This window comes from Malaclemys terrapin, chromosome 7 (assembly GCF_027887155.1).
Source record: "Malaclemys terrapin pileata isolate rMalTer1 chromosome 7, rMalTer1.hap1, whole genome shotgun sequence".
Classification (NCBI taxonomy): domain Eukaryota; kingdom Metazoa; phylum Chordata; order Testudines; family Emydidae; genus Malaclemys; species Malaclemys terrapin.
In genome coordinates this window covers 59,392,072-59,401,815 of record NC_071511.1, presented here as the reverse complement: position 1 = coordinate 59,401,815, position 9,744 = coordinate 59,392,072, and positions in this window count along the sequence as shown.

Here is a 9,744-nt window from a genome sequence, read left to right as displayed (position 1 = left end):
CGGGTTTGTGTTCACTCTTTGTGTCATGGGAATGCCCGAGGGGTTTGCCAGCTGGCAGGGACTAAAAGTCAGGGGTTGCTTTCAGGGCAATGAATGGAAAAATCTAGAGGGGTTGTGGATGCAGAAATGTTACCCAGCCCTCATAGGCCTCTCAATGTGAAACTTTTCCTACCACCTGGCAACAGGGAAGTGACGATGTTACACAACTCTGCCATTAGCTGTGCAGTGCTATATAGCGGTTGGTAACCCATTGCTTCTACTCTGCTCTCCTGGTCTAGAGGTCAGGGGCGGGGGAAGGAGGTTGTTAGACCAAGAGCCCTGTGCTCTAGTCCTCACTTTGGCGCTCACTCATGTTGTGACCCATGTTGTGGCGCTGTGCCTCAGTTTCCCCATTTGTTCAAGGGAGATGATTACACTTATTGGTGCTGTGGGACCTAACTCCTCTCTGTAGAGTTCTGTGATATGCTCAGGAGAATTTCTTCTGAGGTGTAGGGCAAAGCAGTGTAGGTCAGACTGTGCTGTCGGGGTTCATGCCCTGTGGTATTCTGCCAAGTGGGGGAGAGACAAAGAACCAGACAAAAGAGAACAGGGCCCTGCAACAATGCCAGGCTTGCCTGGATGCAGGTGAATGGGGCTGTTCCACCAGAGGCACTTTCCCCTGCTGATAAACAAGCAGGGGCTGGGGGCCTCTTACCAGCACAAGATCATGGTTGTGCAACTGGCACTGAGCAGCTCATGTCTTCCCATTTGTGTGGCCGGCTGGAATCTTTTCCAATGGCGCTGTCGGGGTCACGTCTGTCTGCCCCACACCTCTGTGATCCAGCTGGGATCAGCGCCAGCGGTCCCAGCCGTGCTCCACTCCTGGACTGCTCAATGTATTCACTCCATTAAAGTAAGCAAAGCAAGGACAATCTCATCTTCCCCCACTGTTGGTGCCAAATCAGGAGGAGGGCTTGAATTACACACCTCTGCAGGACAGGGGAGTGAGAACTCCCCCCATGCTTTGCACTGGCTTCCTGGAACTGGGTCCGATTGCAGAGGGGTAAGCAGGTACTGGGCATGCACAGTCCCTCCTCAGCAGGATGGGGTGGAGTCTTGGCTTCAGCCCTCCCTGCTTGCTGGCCACTCAGAGCCTGTCCTAATTTGTCCCTGGTATAAGCCAGCAACATTGTTACTGGAGCAAGGGGCAATCAGAGAGAGGGGTCTGAGCAACAGACCCTCCCCACCCCTGCTACGGCAGCTTATGCACCATCCGTCGCTCAGGGGTTGTGACTAAAGCACAATAATCTAGCCCTAAAATTATAACCTTTGTACTCTGTCACTTTAAACCAAAGCACTGCACAACAGCTGCAGTCAGGAAGGAAGGATGGACAGGGCCAGTTTAAGCAAATGTGGTGCTCTCTAGCTGCAGGGCTTAAAATTCAAGCCTTGCTCCTGCAGTCCGATTCATGCGGCCCACACTGGAGCTCAGTGCAGGGGTCCAGACTGCAGAATCAGAGCCTAGGGGTGTAGCAGTAACCTATCCCCACCCTCAATGGCCCCAAGCTCTAATGCCCCAATAGTTGGTGGGCTCAGCTCTGGAGTGAGGGGGCTGTATGATGCGTGTGCCACCTCCACAGGGCTACACGCATCAGACTACGCAGGACAATGCATATCTTGTGCTGTGGCAGAATCAGCTGCTGTTTTTTAAGGGACGATCCTGCTGTCATTGAAGTCGACAGCAAACTTCCCAGTGACTGCAATGAGGGCAGGATCAGGCCCTTCACTTTCAAATAAATGAGTGAAAAAACGATCTATTTCTCGGAATGAGACAGAGAGACAAGCAGGTCCGGAATGCTGGATGCCACCAAACAAAACTGGGCTTGCAGCACCACCTTGTGGCTCACTGGGAGTGGGGGAATAGCCCAAGTTAGGAAGAACCAGAGATGTAGGGTGAAATCTTCAAAGGGATCTGGACTCCCTGGTATCCAACAAACTTAATGGGAACTGAGCACCCAAATCCCCCAAGAGATGCTGAAAATCCTACCTGTGTTCTCTAAAAGAAAGTGAACAGAAATCCTGCGCTAAGAACACCGAAAATGGGGAAGAAGCAGCCACGTTACCCCAACTATTATTATTATTCGGGGTGCGATAGTGCTTAGACGTCTCAGCCATGGTCCCAGGCTCCCAGTCACAGTCACAGTCCCTGCCACAAAGAGCTGAAGATCAGTGTCTCAAAGGCATTTAGGCACTTAACTTCCATTGGATTAGGTACCTAAATACCTTTGAGGATCTAGACCTTACAGTCTAAGTAACCAAGACAGACTAAACTCTTCAGGGCAGGGACTGTCTTTTTGTTCTGGGTTTGTACAGCGCCTGGCACACTGGGGTCCTGCTCCATGACTGGGGCCTCCTAGGTGCTACCACAATACGGGGGAGAGAAAGTGATTTGCCAAAGTCCCACAGGGAATCAGGGGCAGCACTGGGAAATGAGGTTGGTAACAGAACAACAGAGGGAAGCCTGGCTCTAACAGCACAAGCACTGGGAAGCAGCATGACTGTAAGACATCGATAAGGATTTAATTATGTATTGATTGCTGGTAGAACATTCGCTAGACAAAAGGTGTTTTAATAAAGAGGAATCAATTCCTAACCTCTTTGAGCTGGCCTTTTCAAACCACAAATATTTACACAGGGGCCTTTCATTTCATTCACCATTTAATTAATAGGAAAAACTTGAGATAAACGGCAGGAAAAACAAAAGGCAAAGTAGCCTGCGGCATGAGAACCTTGGTGAATGCTCAGCTGTGATGTGGTCCTTCCACAACCAGCATGTTGGCTGGCCCCACTCACTTGGCCATCTGTAGAACATGGTGACCTGGGACCATGGAATCAGAGAAGAGGGTATCCAGGGGCGATTCTGTGGATAACTGATTAATCTAAAAACCTACCGGAGCACTGAGCAAATGGCCTGTTGCTGATATGGTAGTTGCCCTCAGGTCCTGTTAGACTCCAAGAGTAGCCCATCAAAACAGGGCTCCACCTCGATGGGGAAGATGAGCCTTAACCTCAAAATGCAGGAGGCAGTGATGGGACCATGCCAGGGGTGTAACAGTCATTCCTCTAGCATCTTGTATGAACCCGGACATCTGATCCAGAGTGTGGTGGCTTGATCGACTGAGCCTTCAGACTCCTGGGATGAGCCCTCAGACATCACGGTGGTCATGAAATCCTGAGCCCACTCAGGCCACTTGTCATCCACGTGGGGGTTAACATCACCATGCACTAGGCACCTTGGAGCCTTCAACATCACGGCAGTGAGGAGCTCTTTTGCCTAGGCAGAGGCTTCGCTGTGCCCAGACCTCAGAGCCTTCAGGCCACCACTTACTTCATGCTGCATCCAATTCCTGGTTGGAAGCAACTGGGCCCCGTCCTGCAGAATCATACATGCAAACCCAGAACCCTTGTCTCTCAGGAGATCAGGAATGATTTATGTTATTCACTGCTGGCCTTGCATTAAGCAGCACACACCGAGGGCACCCTCCCCTCACTCACCACCTTCTCCTCCCACAAGACAACAGACCCAACCAATGGCACCAAGACTCACCCTACATTCCCACCTGGGATTAATCTGCATCTGGCCCAGGGAGGGAAGCACATCCCAGCAAACCAAACAAAGGGGAGGGATAGACTTTCACCAGCATGTCCCCCCTCAATGAGTCCCCTACTTTTAGAACTTCAGACAACCCCCCTCCTCCCAATCACCTGGTAATCAGCCTCCCAACCAAGCACCATCAGCGGGAAAAAATATCCACAAGTTCCCTCAGCTAATACAGATGGGGGTGGGCTAGGCCAGGTGCCATCTTAATGCAACACCTGCACACAGCAGGACTCCCGGCCTTTGCTGGCAGAGCTAGCGGGGCATCCTGCTTCATCCTTCTCAGGTCACCAGCGAGCCACCGTGAGCTGTCAGGGTGCTCCTGGGGGAGAAGCTGTTAATGAGTCTGGTTGCATTCAGTGTATGATCATGACACTTCACTAATCTTCGACTCTCAGGCCCATTGGTTCGGCATGATTTTCTCTCTCAAGTTTGATCAGATCCATGAGCTCATGAGGGTACCACATAATGGTAGGCATTCTGCTTGGACGGCTCTTCTCTCTCTTTGGAGGAGATTCTAGTCTGTTCAGGAAGGGTGGGTGGGATTTCGTGTTCCTTATTCTCACTCCTGTTCCAAAATTCAGCTCCAGCGTGTGTCTGCATTGCGCCAAGGACTAGCTATCACCCGTTGGAGACCCAGAGTGGGCAATTCTGATAGAAGGTTTTGGGCCGTAGCAGCATGTGTTAGTGGAATGAATATCAGGTCTCTGGTCCTGTCCAAAATAAATAAACAAAATACAGTCATTAATTTAATTATCACCAAGATCCAGACAGTGTTTGTCATCCTACCTACCTCCACTTACAAACCCTAGGTTTAGTGGTGCACTGATCCAGAAACCGGGAGTTAGGGGATGATCTCAAACCAAAGTGGTAGCATTCCGGCACATTGATATTCCTTTCTGCTTCCTGCAGTTAAAATTATACACAAAACTTGCAAGCATTTGTTGTGCAAGATAAATATGGCAGGACAACTTTCAGACATGTACAGGCTGTAATGCTTCCCAGATGCTTACAAGAGTTAATCTACAATAAACCCTGGGGACTTCAACATGAACAACATTTAGCATCGTTATCAGTTCCTCTAGGAAACCTATAGTACCTGGAGAGCTGCAGATTGGTGGGCTGTCCATGACTCCGCTACATTAAAAGGACTTTGCAGGCCCTGGGAATCTGCTTCTGCGTTTCCAGCTGGATGAAAACAGCTATTGTGAAATGGATGCAGATTTCCCTAAATTCTGTAAGTGAAGCAACAAAAGGGAAGGAATCTAATCTTTGGGCAAATAAATAGCTCACAGACCCTCAGAGGAACCAGTGCCAGTCCCCCAGTGATGATGAGGCCCAGGATGTGTCGGAAGCACACTATTAATAACGAGTGAGCACTGCGTTGTGAGTCTGTAATTGGATGCAGGGATTCAGATGAAATTGCTCTTTGGGGTGACAAATGACAATGAGCCTTCAAATCAAGTTACAGCCTTGCCAGGAGCTGACTCATGGATGGGATTGTTCTCCTGGGTAAAGATGGATATTGACTACAGGTGCAAGAAGGCTTCTTTGGCTTAAACTTTGCCTGACATTTTCCCCTCCTTGAACAATGAGTCCACACAATTTCGTAGGAGTTTAAATCCACTCTGCAAAAACAAGTGTCAAGAGAAAGGGGGGGAAAGGGAAACGTAAAATTCACTTCAACTTTTTACTTCTCCAATGTTTTCCATCCAAAGATCTTAAAACACTTAAGAAACTCCCGAAATAGTTTATCTAGCTTGCATTGTTGTTTATCTTCTAGACATTGAAAGCTTTTTTCACCTTATTCTTTGCTCCATTATTTTATTAGGATCAATTGCAATAAAAACACTTTGAGTTTATTCTGCTTTCCACGTGACTGTCTCAAAATCACTTTGCAATTATTAATAATTAAGCTTCATAACCATCTGCAAAGCACAGTAGATACGTCTTTCCCATTAAAGCTGGTTGGATCGTTTTTTGCGGGTAATTTACCAAACATATGTAGCTCCTTGTGTTTTGTTTGTTTGCAAATCATACCTAAAGCAGCTGTGATTGCTGGGAATGTGTTCATGATTCGTGTTGATCAGTGAATCAGTTGATCATTTGCACACACAAGGACTGAATCTCATGTACATTGAGGTCACTTTGTGCAGCCAGGATAGGATCCAGAGGCCTTACTGTAAATGAAAATATTAATCTGTATGGCCCAGATCCTTGAAGGTATTTAGGCTCCTTTTTACCTTTGAGGATCTGGGCCTACATTGTTTGCAAACTGGCTTTATATGATTATTTGCTATTCCTGATTCATTCTTCATGTAGTGTGATTGGTCACCTGGCATTGTTTTTATTTTGATTGGACAACCTCAGCTTTATAAAGGGGAGTCTTGTCTCTAGTTCTGATCACATCTTTGATTACTTACTAGTAATTCTTTGATGGACCTTTCGGGCAAATAATAAAAGAGTTTTTCAACACGACTGCCAGAGCCTTCTTAGCACAAATACTCCTGTGGCTGTTTATTCATATTATAATCTTGGTGGTTTTGCTTGTTTTTTTTGTGAATAAAGTGTAGTTCACTCAAATGTTCATGGTTAAATGAGTGAATTAAAGGAAAAAAGAATTATCAGGTTTTATTCCTGTCAATGCTTTTGCTTCTTTAACACTTTTAAAAATGAATTAGCTGGTAACAGCCCACCTTAGGAGAGGGTATAAATGCACCAAACCCTGTCTATACTAGTTGCTAACATGTTTTTAAACAGCACTTAATTAAAACCTGTTAGTTAACACACCTTTTTCCTGGACTAGACAAGGTCCGTTTTTCATTAGCAGAAATGGGAAGTGAACCCAGAGAATGCTGGTTCTTTTCCCCTTTTCTAGCTATAAGATGTAAAGGTGGAGATAGTACCTGCATGGCCCCTTGTGGTAGAGATTGGCACTGCAGGTGTGCCCCTTGATTTCCCCTGACTAGGGCAGGGATAGGTTCACTTTAACAGCCAAGGCAGGTGGGGAGGAGAAGAAGCCAATGTGCACTAACAAAATGCCATGTTCTCTTTTAATAAGGCTTGAGGACAGACGCAATTACAGCAAACAAGGTCCTCAGCACAGGACCTTGGTTCAGAGCTCCCAAACATAACACCACGTCTTTGAGTTTGTAGGAGCCTCGGAGAACCCATTGCAGTCCTCATGGCTTCTACTCCCCGCTCTCTCCTGCAACTTCCTTTTCCTGTTTATACAGCCCATCTCTAGGGTGGTGCAGGGTGTCCTTGATTACATCCCCAGGGGTAGTACTCCATCACGCCAGACCGCACATAGTCACTTACATCCTGGGCCCTGGTTTTGTTACCGTTGTGCATCTGAGGGGTGAAACCAGATGTTTTGATTGACCTGAATTGAAGATAAAAAATCACTTTTTCCATGTGAGATAATTTTTGAGAATTTGACTTTTCCCTCCCAATTTGGGATGGGAAATTTTTTTGAACTCTTGAAAATATTCCCAGGAAGGGAAAACCATTTCCTGCCCAGCTCTGGGCCTTATGTCCCAACAAATATCTGAGGCTAGGGCAGGGCCGGCTCTAGGCACCAACAAACCAAGCACATGCTTGGGGCGGCACATTTTCAGGGGCGGCAAAAGCCTAGAGCCAGCCCTGGTAGCAGCAGTGCATCGTGCGTGGGGGGCGCTCTGGGGCCACTGCGGTGCGCGCCGCGGGGGAGCAGCGCCTGCACCTTGTGGCTGGAATGGGCAGGCTCCGAACGGGGGACACTTGGGCTGGGGGCCGCCCCGTGGGGCACATGGAGCCACCTGCAGGTGCCACAGGGCGGCTGCCCCCCAGCGCTGCAGCGGGGCTGGGCAAAGCGTCCCGAGCTGCCCAGGGACTGTGGCAGGGCGGCCAGAAGCAGCAGCAGCAGCGGGGCCATAGACGGCGGGGCTCTGCCATGTGGGGCCCGCATCCCGCTCCCCGGGGCTCCGCTCCCTCTGGGGCTACCCTGCCCCAGCTCCTCATCCCCCTGCTGGGGCAGTCCCCGGCTCTGCCCTCCTGGGTCCCGGCTAGTCCTGGAGGCGGGAGCTGTGGCTGGAGGGACCCTGGGCTGAGGTGCGGCCCGGGAGCCCCGCTGCTTACCCCGACCCTGCCAGCGCTGGACCGGCTGGAGGCGAGGGGGGAGAGGGCGGAGTCAGCGCTGGTGGTGGGGAGCCCACGGCTGGGGCGGCAGGGGGTGCGGGTGGGGTGGGGTGGGGTCGGGTGGGGTGAGGGGGAGAGCCCAGGGCTGGGGCGGCAGGGGGTGCAGGGGGGGGGAGGGCATTAGTGAGGGGGGATGATTGCTCAGGGCTGGGGTGGGGGGCAGCCAAAAATTTTTTTGCTTGGGACGGCAAAAAACCTAGAGCCGGCCCTGGGCTAGGGACCAAAGCAAGCCCCAAAGGTGCCGAACTCTAGACGAGAACACCTTATAACAAATCACTCTGCAGATGAAACTGGGACGGATGTCCTCTTGGCCAACACACTGGAGATTGAACCAGGAACTTCCCAAGCTACAAACTCATGCCCTAGTGCTTAGCTTATCCCTGATAACTTGAATTCTAGGGTGCAGCTACCATGCCCCATTCATGCTTCATTCGTAGCGTCACGTTGCATAATCTTTCCCCTGCAAAACCTCCTGAGCTGGAGCATACCAAAGCCCAAGTAGGTGTCAATGCAAGACACTAGCATTAGCAGGCTAGGAGGCAGGCTGGGCCCCTTTCCACTGTTGCTACTACTCTGGATTTGGCACCATCTGTAATACAAGCACACGAGCATCCGGCTTTTCCTGGCTCATGGGTTGTTTTGTCTTTGTGTGAGTGGCTGGGGGCAGGCTGTGATTAACAGAAGCAGATGCGGGGAACTGTGGGAGACACAGGCAAAGGGAGGCTTTTTTTCCCTCCCCCTCCAACTGAATGGGCCACATTATCCCTGTTCCTGTGTAGCTGCGATGGGAGTGGGGGAGAGAAGAATGTGCACAAGGCAGCTGTAATTTGGCTGCAGGCACCAGCGAGTGCACAAGCTGGGAGTGTGAGCCAGATCCGCCTAAGGAAGTCAGGACCCTCGAATGGGGACAGGGCTAGGGTGGGACTATAGCCCTGCCTCCGTGCAGACCAGCAAACACCATAAGGCCGCTGGGGGAGAAGCACTGCTGACACCTTTTTAAAGGGGTAGCAAACCCAAGGCTTAGGGACTTAGCTAAGCACACACAAACTCCACTCTCACTGATCTGGCAGAGCGCTCCCCAGGTCTCTGCAGAGCTCTTGTGGTGGTCCCTAAGCTTCCGGCAGGCCCTGTCTGCAGCATTGGAGTCTGGTTTGCAGCTGGTACAGGGGTGGGATGGGGGATCCAGAACGAGTCTCTACAGCCTGTAGAGAACAACTGAGATGAGCTCAGCTGGGCTTCTTGGGCTTGGCCAAGCCGCTTGGCTTGTTTTGGGCTCATCTGGTACAGTTGTCCGCAGGGTCTCAGCTGGGGCAATGCATGGGCCGCAGCCCGTCTGGCAGATGGAAAGGACTCTGCTGAGTGCTTTAGTCCTCACTTGTGTCATGCTGCCAGACACAGAGCAGTTCTTTGGCAACGGAGCCTTAGAGCTGCTGTCCTCTTCCCCTGGGGGTTTCCAAGGGGTCAGCGACCAGAGGTGAACCTGGGGGAAGACATCAATCCTTTAGCTGTGCACAGCACAGCTATCCCCAAGCATTTCTTTACTCAAGCACCACCAACCACCCCTAGAGAGACCCTGGGTGGGAGTCATGTTGTAGTGTTCGTGCCTGCACTAGAAGTGGATGTAGTGGTCATGGTGACTGCCAAGAGCCACTCTTTAGATGGGCCACCAGAGGGCATTATGGGAAATCTATAGATGCTCTAGGTTGGCAGGAATTAAAGGTCACTCAATGCCTCACACCCATTGGAGTGGCCCTTCTGTGCCATGGCTCAGAGCAGGTAAGAAGGAGACAGGACTACAGCTTTGCACCTTTCCTCACTGTTGCCCAGGGTCTGTGACACAGGGGTGACTGTTCTTTTTGAAGGGGCAACTTGCACCTCCTCTGCGTGCAACAGGGAGCTGAGAGAAGGACTGTGCCTCTGGCAGCCAG